The sequence below is a fragment of the Sebastes umbrosus genome, chromosome 4 (genome assembly GCF_015220745.1).
Source record: "Sebastes umbrosus isolate fSebUmb1 chromosome 4, fSebUmb1.pri, whole genome shotgun sequence".
In the NCBI taxonomy this organism is placed as follows: Eukaryota; Metazoa; Chordata; class Actinopteri; order Perciformes; family Sebastidae; genus Sebastes; species Sebastes umbrosus.
In genome coordinates, this window is record NC_051272.1 from 17,951,538 (window position 1) to 17,970,123 (window position 18,586).

General features: G+C 43.0%; 1 long non-coding RNA gene across 1 annotated transcript; it reads left to right on the forward strand.

Moving 5' to 3' along the window:
* The first annotated feature begins 89 nt into the window (after positions 1 to 89).
* Positions 90 to 17,869, forward strand: LOC119486672. Its single transcript, XR_005206575.1, has 3 exons — positions 90 to 100; positions 8,749 to 8,752; positions 17,569 to 17,869. It is a non-coding gene; the product is annotated as an uncharacterized LOC119486672 (long non-coding RNA).
* The last annotated feature ends 717 nt before the right edge of the window (positions 17,870 to 18,586 follow it).

An 18,586-nucleotide genomic window follows, 5' to 3' on the forward strand; every position in this document is an offset into this window, starting at 1 on the left:
TTCCTTTGTCAGCTGTTGCGTGACTTACAGTATTTCGAGTTTAGACACAAAGCGTCACCATTTTAAAGAGAGAAACGGGCTCACAGAAAGAGGATAGAGGGTTCTGTGCAGCGCCAAGCTACTCATGAAACAACATCTGCAGCAGCACACCAGGCCAATGATAATGTTGTGTTTAAGCGATAATGGCTGTTTTCACAAGTGTCAATTTGAGATTATGATGTACTGCTCCTAACTCTGAGGGGACGAGCGTATGTTGCAAAAACAAGCAGTTGCTGTTATTTGCTGTTATGCGGGGTCAGCGTCGTGTGGACCACCGAACATGATGAAGCACCTCCAGGGGCATACAGTATATACCCCCATATGTCTAGCAGCTGTCAATGGATGGTAAAAAGTTACATTCATACCAAACTAAACCCACGGACAAAGATGGTGGATTAGAGGCTTCCAGGTTTCTCGGGCCGGTTTAAAAGCTGTCCTTCATGGAGGATGATTGGAAAAATGCGTGGAAAGGGAGAAATCAGAGAGGCAGCAGCGGTGGAGGAGGAGGAATAAGAGTAGGGGAGAGAGAGGTAAAGGGATTGAGGTGGAAGGATTGCCCTAGAGAGGAAAGAGAGGGGGAATGCAGGATTAGAGGCTAAGAGCAGTGTGGAGAAAGGGATCAGAGGCGAGGGGGAGTGAAAAGAGAGAAAGAGACGTAGCAGAGAGGAAGGCGTCTGCGCCCGCCAGCAGGCCGTGGCTGTCAGTGGCAGGGCCTCTCTCCCAGCACCAGGGGCTCCAGGGCTGTGGCCACATAATGAAGGCTTGTTTGAATTCACATTCAAACATCACAGAGAGCGCCTGGAAAAACAGTGCCCCACGGGCTACTTTTATTAACCCGGCTAGGATTCCCAGCCTTCAGCCCTGTGCCAAAAGGCTTCCTCGCTTCTCATCCACACACACACACACACACACACACTGTCTGTCTGGTGAAAACTCTGTCATGTTGAGCCTGGTACCTATAGCAGCTTGGTTGTGACTCTGATGGCGATGGAGACTCTCCTCTGTCTTCCGGCTGTGAGATAATTAGCAAAGCTCTTCACAAGCGAGGTTAATTGAGAGTGGGACTGTTGCACCAGATAGGGGTTTAGTGCTATTACACTTTCTGTCTCATGCAGAAGCTCATCTGGCTGCTCTGCTGTTTGTCTTTTCTCTCTCGCTACCTCTCTGTCATAACACACACACAGGCCTGCTGAATGACGGCTCTGTGAGATTCACTGGGGAGGATATTTGACTCAGGATTTTCCGATAATAGGATTTGAAGCATGCTTGCAACAGATAGTGGTTTTGTGGTGAAGGAAAGGAGTATGTGATCCTGCTCCTCTATGTAAATATACAGAAGCCGTTTGTGACAACCAGACGATTCTGGTTCTTCTTTTATGCTTAGAAGAATTGACCATGTGAGGACCAACTTGTTTAAGATGGGATTTTTGGGAGTAGCTGTGGTCAGCTTCGCTTTGTCGCAAGTCATTTTGGTTGTATTAGGCTACATCCACACTAATATGTTTTCTTTTTAAAACAAAACACGATCTTTGTCCATACAAGCGTTTTAGGGCCGTCTCAGAATTAATCTCCGTCCATACGTCCATGCCAGAAAACGCATATCACATGACCATTAACGTACAGTGGGCATGCGCGTGCTGGTGTAGACAGGAAGCAGCACTGGTCACAGGAATTGATATAAAGCTCTCGAGTAATAGCTTGCCTCCTGCGCATGTGCGCAGCAGTAGCATTATGAAATGCAGAATTTAACTGCACAACAGCTGCTAGCATAGACAACAAGGTCAGCAACGCTTGTCTCTCGGTGGTTGAGGCTGATGTTGTTTGTTATCTTCCGGTAAAGGTTCACACGGAAGGAAGGAAGGACACGTCATGACTGATAAAACCCAATCAAGATGCGAACATGGGTGTTTGCATCATCGTTTTCAAGGTCTCTGTTTCTGTCCGTCCAGACTAAAACACAACCCCGGAGTTTTAAAACTAAAACGGGGTCAGCAGCATTTTCAAACATCTCCGTTTTTAGGGGCTCGAAAACGCCGGAGTAGTGTGGACGCTAGGCATAAACGTGGCATATGTTTGTATGTACTGTATGTAACATTTGTGCAGGATTAAAAAATATTCAGACGGACCTCGATTTCAGCAGATTTCCGCCTGTGGAAATATATGTTTGACCAATGAAATCCTTTCTCCCAACTGATCACAGTCATTCTGCATAATAATTAACCATGTGCTTCTGTTTGTTGCATAGAGAGAGTGTATTTTCAGAGCATTGGAACAATGAGCGTTTGTTTTTGGGATAATGAACTGTTGGACAAATGGCTTCTTTTAGTCCAATGGGACATTTTTTACGGACTATTGGTGTTTTGTAATAACAATGGGCCGTCCATTCAACACCCAATAATGTACAACAAACACTACCACCTCAACAACCAAATAAAGAACAATATATGGCTTGAAATCGTCCAGCAGCTGGGACACGATGGAGATGGTAATGTAGCTGATATGCACTTGCTAATATTATATGTTGGTCACGGAACGGAGCTAGCCACAACAGCTAGCATTAGCATCACATTTGGGGTCTGATTAGTTTATTTATTGTGTATTGTGTCTCTGTCTGGATAGGTTTTTGTTGTGTGGAGTGGACACGGCACTGTTTAGGAGGAAACTCATTTGGCCTCATTGACGAAAATGGAACATGGCAATGCGGATAATTCGCACCAGAACCGGCGTGCATAGCATTTTCCGTATTCCCGAAACATATTTTTGGTATCACACTGGTGAGAAACGGCTTTTAATCCTGTGTTTACCAGAGATGTGCTCATACATTTCTTGGAAATAAGTCATTCAGTATGAAAAAGCATAAAAAATGACTCATCGACTAAAGAAATCTCGGTCATTAGTCGATTAATCGACGAAGAGGGGGCAGCCCTACTTGTAATATTATTTTTTTTAAATATCTCTCTCAGCTGGACACAGTAGGAAAAATAACAAAAGAAATAGCTTTGTTGTTAATTAGTTACCTTGGAGTTGAGCTGCAATGATATTTGACCAAAGGAGCTGGTTAAAATGCAGCATGGGATAGAAGTCCCACTCATTTTTTCCCAGGGTTGCCTGTTTGAGGGGCCCGCCAGTCCTCTGGACTCACACAAATCCCCTTAAAACCCCTGGAGTCACTGAGGGTGTATCAGGCCCCTGGATCTGCTGTGTGCAGGGCTGGGTGACGGGCTGTGGTCCGGAGCCAGCCAGGGGGAGAGGACAGCTACTGTGAGGGCGCCCGGAGAGCTGGGAGTCACTCAGCCACAGAAACCCTGTGTTTGTGTATGGAGCGCAGTGCTCTTATCTCCCGCCTGTACTGACGCCACACTCTTCCTGTTTCAAATCTTTACTGCTGATTTTCTCTTCACTCTTGCCTCAGTCCCAGCCAGTCCTGTTGTTTTTGGTGTTCTTGTTCTTTTCAATGGAGATTAGATAGAGGTGCTGTGGCGACACACACAAGAGACAGAAGCATTGCTGGTCTGAATATGATAAGCAACAAAATATTAACCTGTTTTAGAGCTTTTAAACAATTTATTAATTAAAAATTAACCCCATGAAAAGCATGTACAAGTTACAACACAATAGTTTGCAGTTTGTTTCTTAAGATGTTAAAGGAAAAGTGAGTAGCATTTCGGGGGATCTATAAGTAGAAACGGAATATAATACTTATAACTATGTTTTCATTAGTGTATAATCACCTGAAACTACGAAGTGTTGTGTTTTCGTTAACTTAGAATGAGCCCTTCATTTCTACATAAGGAGCGGGTCCTCTTCACGGAGTCTGCCATATTGCTCCACTATGTTTCTACAGTAGCCCAGAACAGTCAAACCAAACACTGGCTCTAGAGAGAGACTTTTTTGCGTTTTTACGTTACCTCAAGGTCACCGTAGACGCTTGTGAAGCTGCGGTTCTGCCAGTCGCCGTCTGACTTCCGTTGCTCCCAAAGTAGTGTTATTATGGTAAGGATGGTACCGCAGTCTTGGAAAGGGAGGAGTGAGCGGAGGGGTACCCAGTTGGTTGCAATCTGCAACCACACCATTAGATGTCGCCAAATCATACACACTGTACCTTTAACAGTTTACGGCTTACTAAAACAATAATGTATGAAACACCTCATTGATTTGAAATTAAAGCAGCATTTCTTTGATAACCTGGATCTCATTTTCGTAGTTTTAGTAATCACTCCTGTTGTTTCAAATACCAGATTAATTGCTGAGCTGTGGGGTCTCCGTTTTAAACAGCTTGATAACAGTCTGTGGTGCATCACACTTGAAATGAACTTCAAATGTTTGCTACAATGACTGCGTTTACAACTGTTTACACGACCCGTATCAAATTCGTAATATTGTATATTTGGAATAATAGTGGAATATGAGTGTGCAAGTAAACGTAGTCAGTGTGACGTAATGTTTTCCATTATATTGTAAAACTGTGTACACGCACAGCTACAGTATATACAGCAGATCAAAGTTCAACAGGGAAGTAGCTCTGCAACATGAGGCGCAATAAGTATTTACAACGGATAGTTTGGTTATTAATTTTAACATTCACCGTTAAGCAAAGCTGTTCACATTCAGATTGTAAGTGATCCTTTCGCCTCTTTACGTAGATAGATGGACAGATGGATGACGGATGACTAATATTCCCAGAGGGTAAATAAAAACGTCATAGCCAGACACATTAAAATGCAAGACAATACAACAAACACAGATTGAAATCCAAATATAAACTCAGACGGTGAATAAAAGAGAAAAAAAAAACAGCAGCCACTAAAACTGCATCCTCTGGGAACTGATCTGGAAAATATACCGTACGTGGCCGACTTATGCTCAATTATGGCCGCGGGTCCCTCTGAGTTGCCGCCTACCAGTGACGATGTATTTTGCATTTGAACCACGTTAGCATGCTGTTTGCTTTTAACTTTAGTAAATGAAACTGGTATTGACATCTATGGCGCTATAATGAAAAAAGCTGTTCTTGAAGGAGGATCCCATTACTAATGCCTCAGAAACTACTGAGCAGTTAGTTGTTTTAAGCTGCTTATACTAGATATTATACATTATATACATAAGAAAAGATGTGTCAACAGACGCTCAGTATGTAGAACATCAAAACAGGTTGCATAATTTACGTACAAAACAAGTGTAGTAACTCTGGGAGGTGTCTATCTTTCTTCTCCTGCTTTCCAAAATCAAAAACAGCCATCTAAAATACATAAACACTGAAAGAGCTGCCTAACAGTCCCCTACTTGGTATTTGCTAGCGTCACTACCAGTCTTCCTCTCCCCTGTCTGGCCTGCCCAGCTGCCTGGATGGCCGATTCTGATGGCGCCAAGCACTCTGCAACTCTGCCGTAATCAGGAACAGCGAGGGGCAGTCTCTATCACAGAGAGTTTCTTTCCTTTTCCTTTGTTTTCCACAGATTTCCTTCCTCGTTTTCTTAGATATTCTCTCCCCACTGATGTAAGTCCAAACAGAGGCCTATTTAGAAAGTAAACAGATGAATGAGGGGAGGTTCTGGGGCCTGGCGTCCGTGGAGTCAGGCGCAGAGCGGAGACGTCTCGCTCCACCCGCCCTGTGCTGACACAGCCTGTAAATATACAGCATGACAAATGGCATGGCTCTGCAGCAGTCCCCCAACCAATCTCTGGCAAGCAGGCCTGATGCCGGAGAGGCTAGCCGACAGGCCGTGTCTGATTCACTGTCACAAGAGACGCATTGTTTATAGGACAGAGAGACACTGTAACACAAACACTAATACCCCTCGAGTGGGTGACACATTGGGAAAACCCTTGGTTTGTGGCTCCAGTGTTGGCCTCAAGGAGAACATTGCAATGAGAACTTTGTTGCAGCTCTTCATTGAAACGTGTGTTGTACTGTCCTCAAATGTTTTCCTGGCTCTCTTGAGATCTCTCCAGAGACGACGCTGCTCTGGTTACACCAGGCACAGCTTGGCTTCCACCAAACTTGTGCGTCTAACTATGAATGGGATCATATTTTTTCACCATAAGCAAATTTATTTCCATGCTTCTCTCGAAAAAGACATCCTCATGGGGGAAATCCTTCTGAGACCTCATAACAGTTTTATGTTTGTCTCACTTTTGGCAATAACCTTGGCTATCATGCCGGCCCAAGTTAAGCGATAACTCTGAATAACTAAGTGAAAGGCCATACATGGGGAAAGTATTGAGATGTTGATGGATCTGAACTGTTTTGGAGGCAAGGTTTAGAGAAAGGAATGTCTTTGAGGAGGAGGGGGAGGGAAAAGACAGAGTGTGGAGGCCCCTTGGGGAAAAAGCTCTGTTTGACCTCTAAGGATAGACCTGCGAACTGAAATGGCCGCACTCTTTCCGGCTATGCTCCACCAGGATGTCCTTCCCTTCTCCAGGCCCACATCTACAGCAGCACCAAGGGACGTGGGCCACCTATTGTGAGCACTGCGCAGGCTTTCTAGCTGAGGTCACAGGGAGACTGTAAGCGCCAGACTGGCAGGCGATCCACAGTTTCCTCCAAGATAGGAGATCAAGTAAATCAGAGTTAGGAGTTGTTGCCCTTTAAGAGTCCTAATGACCACGGCTCCTTCCCCCAGCACGCAGCCATGTCTGGTGTGGAGCATTATGAAGATGGTATTTTGTGCTATCATCCGTTTTTCATCGACTGGCTCTCCTTTCAGCAAACATGATATCATCCTGGTATCATGGCTAACTTAATGCAGCCGGTATTAGTGTTGTGTTATGTAGCATTAGCATATAGACTGGAGCTCCATTAGTCATGCTGTGGACTTGTGCCCCACATGGATACTGTGTTACCTCTTAAGAGGATCCATTTTTCACAGGCTGCCGAGGACTATAAAGACAAGAGACAAACCAATTGATTTTAATTCGTTGGCAGTGTCAGGGGAGCCTGTTGGAATAGACACATGGAGATTCATCTCCCAAAGCTCTGGTAATGACGAGATTATAATGACAACTAGCTGATCGGAACAGAGCTGCTGCTGCTGCTGCTGCTGCTGGGACATTAGGAAACTTCTTGGTTCTGACCACATTGTATAGCATTATGCATGATATTTATGGATAAAACCTACATAAAGCTGGAAACAAACTAGACAATCTTCAGATACCTTCTTGAAACAATCACACATTTAATATCTGGCATTTGCAGATTGCAATCATCTCTGTGCAGATTTGCGTCTGTCCAGCTCAAACAACGGGATCAGGGACAGATTATCTATTTTTTAGACATAGAAAATCAAACATATTTGATATGGTCACGACAGCTCTGATAGGCTCAGTCGGGAGGCAAGACACTATACTACTATGAAAGCTTTGATTAAATTAATCCAATCTGATAATTCTCAACCCTGGATATGTGAGCATATCACATTAAACCACTGTCCCAGTCCCACCCAGTGAGGGATGCATGCTCTAACATTGATAGTTTGGGTGTTTTGAAGTGGGGTTGTATGAGGTACTTATCCACAGTCAGTGTATTACCTACAGTAGATGACCGTCGACACGACCCATTTTGGAGAAGCAGACAGGAGTTACCGACACAGGAGCAAACCTTGCCATCAGACAGCCCTTTCTGTGCTCTTGCCAAAGCCACCAGACTCCATTGGAAAAAACAGTAATTTTACCTCGCAGAACACGACCAAAGTCACACAACAACACAAACAAACTAACAGATCAAGGCAGCAGTAGATCAGCAACTGCTGTGTTCTCTGAGGTAAACATTTTTTTTTTTTTCATGGAGTCTGGTTGCTTTGTAAATATAACATACACTTTAACTGATATTGATTTTTTTAGGTGAGCCTTTCTTTTAGGAGGCTAAAATACGTTTTGCTGCCCCGTCCACAACAGTACATTGCTTTGCTTCCGTGCCGGTACTCCAAACTGGGGGCGTGCCGACCGTCATCTACTGTAGGTAATACACTGACCATGGATAAGTACCTCATACAACCCCTCTTCAAAATACCTACACTATCCCTTTAACAGGCTGTAAAGACGAGACCTTTACTTTGAATCTTGAAAAAATGTCATGAACTCTAAAATCCAGGCTAATGTGCATTGCTGTGTGCTTTGTTGTGTGCATATCACCAAATGAGGCAGAGTTTGGGTATAAATTTTTTCTCTCAGCAGAGAACTTAATTTAAAAGAATGAATTCCATATGTTTTGTTACATCGTTTGCTATGTTTTTTGGAATAAGTCCATAGTATAATCTTGGTGGATGAGCTGAGTTGGTCATTTATTTGCCATGGGACATTGAATTTCACTTATCTGTAATGTGTAACTGTGCTGCAGGTACGTCAGGAATTTTCAATCCTACTGTTGGCGTTCTCAACAGTGCGTTCCTTCTTTAGCTTAAAGGCTTCACAGGGATCATTCGCTCACTTCCTCTCACTCTGAGGCTTGCACAGGTCCAGCTAGGATACACTGGAGCCGCCTTGTTTTCACTCTGTGATTCCACGCCTCCTGTTCTCCTCTCTTATTGATTTACTTCATGGGGCCCGGCAGTGGAAGTGTAGCATCAGGGACGGTAATTACCCTTCCTGTGTAGGACCAAACAAGTGACTCTTACAAGTGAGGACTCTTCAGGGAGGACCACAGCCAGGGTATTGCCTGGGTAGAGGAGAAAGTGTGCCCTCTGTGCACAAGTAAATCATCATTGGGGAAAGACAGGTTCACAGAGCTGACCCCGCTGCACCAGCAGGGCTTAAATCACGGCATCCATGGGTGGAGAGAGACAGTGCAGGATACATAATGAAAATGTTCCTTTGGATATGGCTGCTGTCTCAACTTTGCATAGTCTGCTTAAACAAGCTCTCCGAAATATTTGACCTACATGTGAAAAATGGAGTGCATGTATGGAACTGTCTGAAGATGTTTGTCCTGTAAAGGCCCCGACACACCAAGCCGACAATTTATCGGCCTAGTTTTTGCGGTGTGTCCCACACCGTCAGCTCTGTCTCTCTGGCTGTGGCTAGAGAACAAACACAGACCTGACTGCTGACCTAAGATACAGAGAACCGCTTAAGGCCCAGACACACCAAGCCGACATCAAAGAACTAGCGGTGATGAAGGCCGACTGTTGCGTCGCCTTTGTTTTTGGCTGACAAGTTGCATTTGAACACACCGCAACGACTACAGCCGACATCCAGTTAACATGTACGTTCTGCGTCTTTGTGAGATGAAATAACTCTCCACACCAGCAGGCGGCGGTAGACTGTATTCGACTGTATACGGCGGATATATAAGCCGTTGTTATGATAGGTATATGAAACAAAGCGGCGTTTACCGACCATTTTCACACCACTCTAACTCACCACTTAGCTTCATTCCAAATGTTTGTGTTGTTGTGAAAATATCTGTGTATTGGAATGATCAGATGAGATAAAGATGAAAAATGAAAAGAGCCTTCTGTGTTTTTTCTCTTGACTTTACTCGTTAGCTTGCTGTCCTCTTTTCGTGCACTGATTCAACAGTCGGCCTTCCTGTCGCTAGTTCTTTGATGGCGTCATGGTGTGTCTGGGCCTTAAGGCTGCAGAAGTTCTCTGTATCTTAGTTCAGCAGTCGGGTCTGTGTTTGTCCTCCAGCCACAGCCAGAGAGACAGAGCAGGCCTTACACTGGTGGTGATAGTGAATTGGCCATAATCATTATCAGCTCTGTGGTAGTGAGTGGCTCCCACTCTGTACAGGCGGCTCCATGTCTGACCTGTCTGTGGTGTGGCGAGGCGAGGCTCAGTGAGAGAACGAAATGCCGAGGGTTGGGGTCACTCAGTGTCTGCCGCCCTCCCTTGAATATCTGCACGCCATTAACAGCAATGGCTCTGATGACATGCTCTTCCTGAACTGGCCTCGTCTGAGCTCCTTCGCTTCGGCTGGAGGTGCCTGTGGCCCCTGGTCTTGAGTCCCTTGTCTATTTTGGGAGGTCATTTGGAGCCGGACACTCTGTCTCCCCGACGCAGCCTGTCTCCTGATACTGCTATCAACCGCCGGCTTTTAACAGGGAGCCACGGCAATTTAGTAGAGTGACGCCAAGCAAGGCCGTTATCAGGACCCCAACACCAGATTAGCTGGTTGGTCTTCTAATGAGCATCCTTGAACAGGGAAATGGAGGGGGACTCACAGAGCACAATAATAACACTATTATCCATGGTCCTGACAGAACAGGAAATACTCAGCAAAATGCACCGTCTAAGAGAAAATGCAATTCATTTCTCAAGTTCAGAGATGTGTACTAGCCTTAGGGGTTTAAAAAAAAGCCATTTGAAGACACAGTTTTTTTCTTTGCTGCCTGCTTAGAAGAACTATTACATATTTGGCTGCATTTTTGCGTTTATTCCATGGTGGATAGTAGAGAGGTGATAGGAAATGAGGGAAGCGAGGCGGGGAATGACATGCAACAAAGGTCCCTGGCCGGGAAACAAACAGGGAACATTGTGATCAAAGTATGTGGTACGCAACTTTAACCATCAAGTCACCATGATGTTCAGTGAACAATTACATTTGCTTAAACGCCGTATCATCTTATCATCTTTCTGATACAATGTAATACAAGCCATGATTCCTCCTTTAGGATTACAGGTGATCCAGTTGCTACATCATAGTAGCTCAGCCATTAAAGGGATAATGCATTTTATCCTACTTACCTTGAGGAATAATCCTGAGTTGCAGCTCTATTTGCATGTGTCCACAGCCACAGTGGATAAACACAAATGCATGGTCTAGTGATGTAATCTCAAACTACAATGTAACTCAAGAATTTTTCATCTACTTCAGAAAAAAATTGACAAAATGAAATGATTGAAAATACTGTTAGTGCTAGGCTAAATGTCACAGAGTATTAAACCCTCAGCATTGGAGAAGGTGTATTTTCCATTTTTGATGAGAGCCACTGCTTGATCCGATAGACATCTGTCAATGGAGCAAAGCGAATAGGGACTTTTTCAGTTCTGGTACTAATAGCAATACCTGGGCTTTGGGTGTCGGCCGATACCGAGTACTGATACCAGAGTTTAAATAATAAGCTGTATACCGCACTGTGTGGAAGTGACTGGGATAATTATCTTATGTGTAAGGCAACATCAGGCTTGACTTTAACATCACCTTCCTAACTTTATAAAACAAAATGTAACCAATAAATACATCAATATACATTTACTGAATTGTTATTTATTATTAAAATAATAAATCAGACACCAGCAACTTGGCAAAAATCTTCAAAATTAACAGGAATTACAATTCAAGTGTAAACCTTTTTAATGCACCAACAAGTTGGTCAAAACAAAATGTATATAGTATATAAACGTAGAATCAGGGCTGTCCCGAATACCATTTTTTTGGGATACGAAGCTTCAGAAATATTTTAAGGTATTCAATGCTTTGCAGCGCAGCGGGCCGACATGTTCTTCTGTCTGTTGGTCTGTCTCCACCTGCCCCGTTTCAGTGCCCGGGACAGTGCCTCTGATGCACTACTGTACACACACGCACCTCTACACACAACAAACCTACTGCCTGATATCTGTCTGAGAATAACTAATAATAATTAATGTTGAATATAATTAATGTTGTGGGATTATTCCTAATTTCATGGGCTATTTTGGGATTTATACATTATTATTACATACTTATATTGTAAAAAACGAAATACTGATTTGTAGGTTGATTACCATGGCAACGGTCGTAGCTTTGAAGCTTTGAAGCATTTGGGTCAGCCCTACATAGAATTGAATTAAATAGATCGGCCCCATTATCAATGATTCCCAGTCCAGCTATTTGAGTCAGTATCGGCCAGATATCTGTATCGGTATTGGTGCATCCCTAAAAGCGAGGCCAACAACCTTCAAACTGCACACAGATATGAAATGGCACCCATGAGTTTGTCTGACAGTAAAACTCAACTGAAAAACAACTGAATTTAACTGAAAACAGCAACTGATCTCTCCCGCCTCTTTGTTTTTGGTTCTCTGAGTTTGCCAGTCAGATCTGGAGTGAATGACTCAACTAGTCTCTGCCGTTCAGTGTGGCGACTGAGTTTTAAACTGGACTCTGCGGCCTGCCCAACCCTGGTCTCTGTAAATGAAGTTAAAAATCATAAAACGTGTCTGCGCAGGGGTGATGTCATACTTGGCGTAGTGTTTCACTGTGGATTTTAGGAGGGTTAGATTTACTAGCATTCGGGAAACATTAAAAAGTACAGTGGTTCACACTAAGTGCCTGTGCTCTCTGTAGTGTTTCCCCAGCCCCCTCCTGGCTTCATGCAATATACTGCCACCGTTGGTGCAGAGCAGTAAAAACAGATATACATAAGAACCTCACCAAGTATAATCTAAAACCATCAAACAGTGTTTTCAAGCAGGATTGAAGTCCTACTCCCCTTTGTCAAGCTCAAACATGGAAATAATGATTGAATGAATACGAACTTTTACCGAGCATTTGCATGCATGTGAGTGTTATGCCAATGTGGGCGTGTGATATCTTCCCAAGGTGTGAAAATCTGCTCACTGCCAGTTGGTTTTGGCTCGAGTGCTCCTCTCCTGGAACAGTATTTTCATTTTTACTCTGCTTGTATGGACGGCCACGGGCAGTCCAACACGAAATTTATGAATGCATTAGGCATATTTAGACGGCTCAGATGAACCGAGTGCAAGTATGCAGCTAATTATAATTCTGTGGTAGTTATGATTTCATAATTGCAGCCAGCTCCTCTTTACTGTAGGCAAATTGCAGCAGCATATTAAAAATACATAACATCAGCTATGGTTTAATACATTTCAATGAGTGTGCTGTTGAGTGTGAGCTTGATGGAGGCAGCTCACAACAGGAAAGTCCCCTGTTCGGACCCCTGGGGCAAGATGGCGCCCACACAAGAGAACCCGTGGCACCACTTGGATGTGACAGCTAGTGATTATGTTGCATATTGACATAAAAGCATCCAACCAAATGGAGATTTTCCAAAACAATAATAAGAAGGGTGGGGGCTGTGTTGGGTCGAGACAGGGCGTGGCTCCCACCACAGGGCTTGTTACCTTTGCTCTTAGACACGCCTAATTTGCAGCCAAGAGGAATGTAACGGCGATTAAGATGAAATCACACAGCAGAGACAATGCAATTAAATGTGTTATAAGTGTAGCCTATAAAATGCAGTCTGTCTACGTCATCGCATGGAAAAAAATGCTAATAGAAAGGGAATATCCTCAGGTTTGTCTTCGTCATGTTTCCAAAGCTCTGCTGACTTTCTCTTTAAGAAAGTCAAAGCAATAATACACGTAATGCATGCAGTATTTCTTATAGTGTGTGTGTGTGTGTGTGTGTGGGCTGCGGACTCTGGACAAGATTGTGTGCCGATCATGTTATGCTCATGTGGCTGGTTGTGACTCCGTCCCCCAGACTTTAATCTAAGTTTGTGTTTGTAGTCTTTGAGGTGTGGATTAGTGGGAGTGTTGAGTCAGGCCCAGGCGAGGGCCCAGGAGGTCAGCCCGGAGAGAGGCCCACGTAAGCAGGCTCCAGTGCTGCTGAATGGGCCGATAATGGCCTGGATCAGAAGGAATGTGTTCATGGAGCCTTGCTACTGACAGCCGGCCCCTGGGGACACGAATTACTCTGACTGATACAAAAAGAAGATGACAAAAACACCGCCTCAGGCTCTGTCTCCCCGGACTCCTTGTCTCCAACTCAGCTAAATGAATCAAATTGCCTCCAATTAAAGATTTAACTATGCTTCTTTCCCCTCGGCTCTTGCATTTTGTCCCCCTCCGGTTTCATGACACGAAACACTTTTCACTGCATCACTGTGGCAAAAAAGCAAACAATGGGTATGCTTTGTAATGCTTACACAAGTATTATTGGAGTGCACATGTGGTATGCAACTGTTTTATATCTGATTTTTGAAATGGAGAAATGGTTATATATCTTGGATAATATCTATAGAGATGAATTTGTGTGTCTTGGAGAAATGCAGCCTTGTTCGACCTTTATATAAGCTTATAGTCTTCAAGTTGTTTGGTTTTGGACTCAAAGTTGTTAGATTTCTACATACATAATGTATCTAGAAAGCACATTTTCCCCAAACCACACCTCTCTTAAGTGCCCTTAACTCCTAAAACTGCCACTCATCCATACTTTGAGAGATTTGGAAATTTTAACCGCGTTGCAATCTCTACAATGCCTCGATCCTCCAGAGCCGAGTCAGTCAGGGTTCACTCTTGCTTCACTGCCCTCAATGTGTTGTAAAATACTTTAATTCTGTGTATTTCATTAGTTTCCTGTGATTTAGTTGAACTATTTTATTTAGTCTACTTTCATTTTTTTTCAAAATTGTTTATATAGCCAGGTCAGGTCTGTTATGAGTTAATATTATGAACCATGCTCTAATGCAGCCATGAAATCAACAAGAACTTTAGATAAAGTAGGTGAATTATAACCACACATTTGGCTCGTCAGTTTATTCATATCAAGTAAGGAAAGAGACTAGATCTCACACATGCCATGCTTGGAAATTCACATTTATAGAGATATTTGAAATAAATACAACTTTTTTCAATGAATCAATCACAAGTCACATTAAGCTGTATCAGTTTTTTTATTTTCATTATCATAGGACAACATCTATCATGAATTATATTGTTATTAAGAGCGCCTGAGTGTGTAAAACTTTCTTTTAGGTACATTTACTAAAGATTCATTTGTTAACATGGACTAGCAAGCCAGGCAGTCTAACGTTACTGTATTCTCCAAAGAGAACATTAACACAGTTGATCAATTAGGGAGCTGCGATCACCTTCAAATGAACTACAAATTAATTAGGTTCATATTTCATCACCACAAATTTGCTCGGGGACTGAGCATGTTCTCCCCTAAACCGGTTCCCCTAAATAACCAAATGGAGTAGATACTTTGTGTGGCTTGACACACAGCTTCCATCACAGGTTAATAATGACGCTGCTGACTATTTAACACCAGTATCTTTATTGTAACTGCAGCATCACCTTGTCATTAAGATGGTTTGCTATATTTCAATTAAAGGGGCTCTATGTGAGAATCAGGCGTCCTGTTGCTCGTGCTCGCACTACGTAGATGCAAGCGAGCATCGGTCAAAACAGTGAGTTGAAACACACGAGACTGAACGAGACTGACAGCTAAAACCACAATATCACTATACTGTATATTTCACATGCTTGGCAGTACTTTGTTAGCTTACCTGTCCAATAGGTATTTTGCCAGCTCGGGATCAGTTTTGATTCCCAAAACCAAATGAAGGTCCCTCCATGGATCGAAGGCCCGGCTGATGTTGATCCTGATTTTCCCCCGACGTCGGTCACATTCCTGTTTTGCAAGACGGGCTTCACTAGATGTATCTTTTTTTGTGCTTCCATGGAGTTTGTGTTAGAGTCTGAGTTGTGGTGGGGGCTGATTGTTTGTTGGCGTTAGCAGACTCCATTTCTAACCGAACGTTAGCTATCGTTGCACACTGTTAGCCCTGTAACGGAGCTGAAGAGAGTAAAGGCACTCACGAGCGTGCATGATGTCACATCCGTTAGATTTTCACATTAAAAGCAGTCTTCAGGCTGATATAGGAAACCCTGAACGTCACGGAAGGTCTCATTTTTTAGGTTACGTTACAACCTGTTCACACATCGGCAATAAAAATGATTAAAAAATGTTTATTTGGTAAAAAGAGTCCCTTTAACAGATTTATTTGGGATAAGAAGCCTGGTTTAAATACCATTAGTCACAGAAATTAAGTCACTTTGCAATGAGGAGTAAGCACTAATAATCAACTGCTACACAGAGCTAGTTTGTTCTTGATGTTGTCTCTGTCTGACCTAAGGAGATTTACACTGGAATTATAGGACATAATAGTAATAAAAAAAACAAAACACTTGCAACCGTTATATATATTCTATCTCTCTGCCATGTTTAATGTGAGTCGCTCGCCCACTTTGTCAGAAGCGTCAGTTGGGAGCTGGGCTGGCGTGACCACTGCATTATTACCCAGGGGTCTCCAGGGGTGCCTGGGCCTGGACCTTCACGGGGAGAGGGGCAGGCCAGGGGACAGGCCTGTGTGAACAGCTGTGCCCTGTTTTAGATCCGCGTACTCAGTTACCTCTTACTCTTTGAAGAAGTCTTTCCTTACACACTTTCACACATGCAGCACACATTAGTCGAGCAGGGCTCGGATATGACTGTAGGATGAAAAGTTCAAATGCCTAAACTTTGATTTCTCAATTTAAAAAAGAGCCAGATGGTTTTGGTGGCTTTTTAAATTGCACTTTTGCAAAATGAGGAATTTTCAAAGGTTCTTCAAAAGGAGCTTTATTGAATCATTAGTGTCTGAAGAACTTCTTGAAAATGTGGCTCTTCGCTGCTAGAGGAACCATTTGTGAATCCATATAGCTAGTAATCGTCCAATTTAAAACCATGAAGTTCTTTGTAGAGCCACAAATTGTTCTATGTATAAGCCATAGTGGTTTTTATTGCACTGGAGCACATGGTCATCATGTGGTGCAAAAGATTGTACATTCATACTGCACTGCCACAGAAACATTTCAGAGAGATAGCCTCAATCCTATTTTAAGCAATGGTTGGCTTGACAGATCTGTTTTAACTATGTGACAGTGGAATTCAAATTCATGACAGAAATCACATAAAGAACATCAAGTCTGTCTGATGGCCACAAAATGTTTCCATGTAGGAACGTCTGACAGCCCATGTTGATGCCGTAATAGTTCTGTATCAGGAATTAAGTGGCGTCTGTTTTGACACTCTTGTATCTCCAGTTAACGGGATGATAACGTTGCGATTTCAAATCATTTAAGGTAATGTATGTACAGAATGTCAAGATGCATCAACATTAGAGGAAGAGCGAACAGTTGTTTTGAACAGACTTTATTGGCATTGTCAATCAGGAGCGACACAGCGAGCCGCAACATGCCGATCGGCATTTGTCAACCGCAGAGTATAGAGAGCATCTCCAACAGCTGTACCATACTTAAACAAACAGATGGATATGTTAACAATTTATTAATGTGTAGTCATTGCTCACAGCAGCTTCAAGTGTCTGTCTGTGAGAGTCTGTGAGTTTTTCACTGTGCATGCCATCATTTAATCTTTTGCAACAGTAAATATCTCCAAATTTACAAAAGTTTTCTTGCATTTTATATCAAAGTTAATTTTTTTTTTTATTCTTGAAAAGCGGTAAAATGTGTCTTTATTGGTCACCTCATCATACTGTATATCCCTTACCTTCAAGAAATATTCAAGCTAATGAAACCAGATCTTGAGCAATCGGTCTGCAATCTCTAACTGATACCACTTTCACACCAATGACCAGGGTTGGACCAGGGTTAACCTACCCTGGTCCAACCAAACCAAGCCAGTCTACCCGGGTTGAACCCCGGTCAGGACAATTCAGATACGACCCGGGAGCAATGCATACTAATTCACTCAGGTGTTAGAAACGGGCGGGGGGGGTTTACACCTCTGGAGGTTTATAGAGAGAGGAGATGATAGTGACATCATCAATGTGTGCAAAAATGTAAAATATCACAGAATGATGCGTGTTTTTGGGATACAGTGTTAATATAGTACACACAGCATTTTTAACTTTATAACATGTTTAACTATGTTGTATGTATGGAGCTGTAATGTATGCAAAAACATACAGACAACATACAGATTTACAGTATGTATTCATTAACATGAACCTTTTTTCCTCTGTCTATCTACAGTATTCATTTATCATATATTAGACTACATTGTGTTATCTAATATGATAATATAGGCAACATTTACAAACGGATTAGACACTGAAATGTATATTTCACTCACTCTACCATCACAGCAAAGATTTGCTTCATATAGTAGACCTATTTAAGTTTTTCAGCTGGGCATGTGGCAACTGTTTGATAATGTAAGAGCTTGTCCAAACATAATAAAATGAGTTTATATTTCATTTAGTTGGCTAATTGCTTGATAATATAACAAACTGGGGCTGGGTTTGTTACTTTATGACAGAGGGAACAGGCGACAGATGGATCTTTTAGCAGGTTTATTTTGAAAGATCATTTGCAAGCGAATAGGTTTGTCCCGCCTCGTTTGTTAGCGACCCTGGTCCGTGCAATTCACATCAAAATCAACCCTGTTCTGACCCACCTCTAGACCTGGGTCGCAAAGGCGAGTCGATCAACGCGGGTTAACCCTTTCATACACACAACCAACCCTGGTTCAACCGTGGTTGAGTCCTCGGTGTGAAAGGGGTATGACATGGAGGCATACACTGCTTTCTTCTTCCTGCATGATATCAGGTTTGATGTACACCTATAGATAATCTCTGCAATCAATCCTTTTTGTACCCAGATCTAGGAAGATGACAATTTGTAGGGTTTTGCTCGCAGCTCTGAACACGGAGATGTCTGAGCCAGCGGCTAGCAGCTCTAACAACGGCAACAGTGCTGACCAAGCTGACAGTGTTTACCTGAGGGGGACTCGGAGGGTGGACGTTATGCTTCTGTG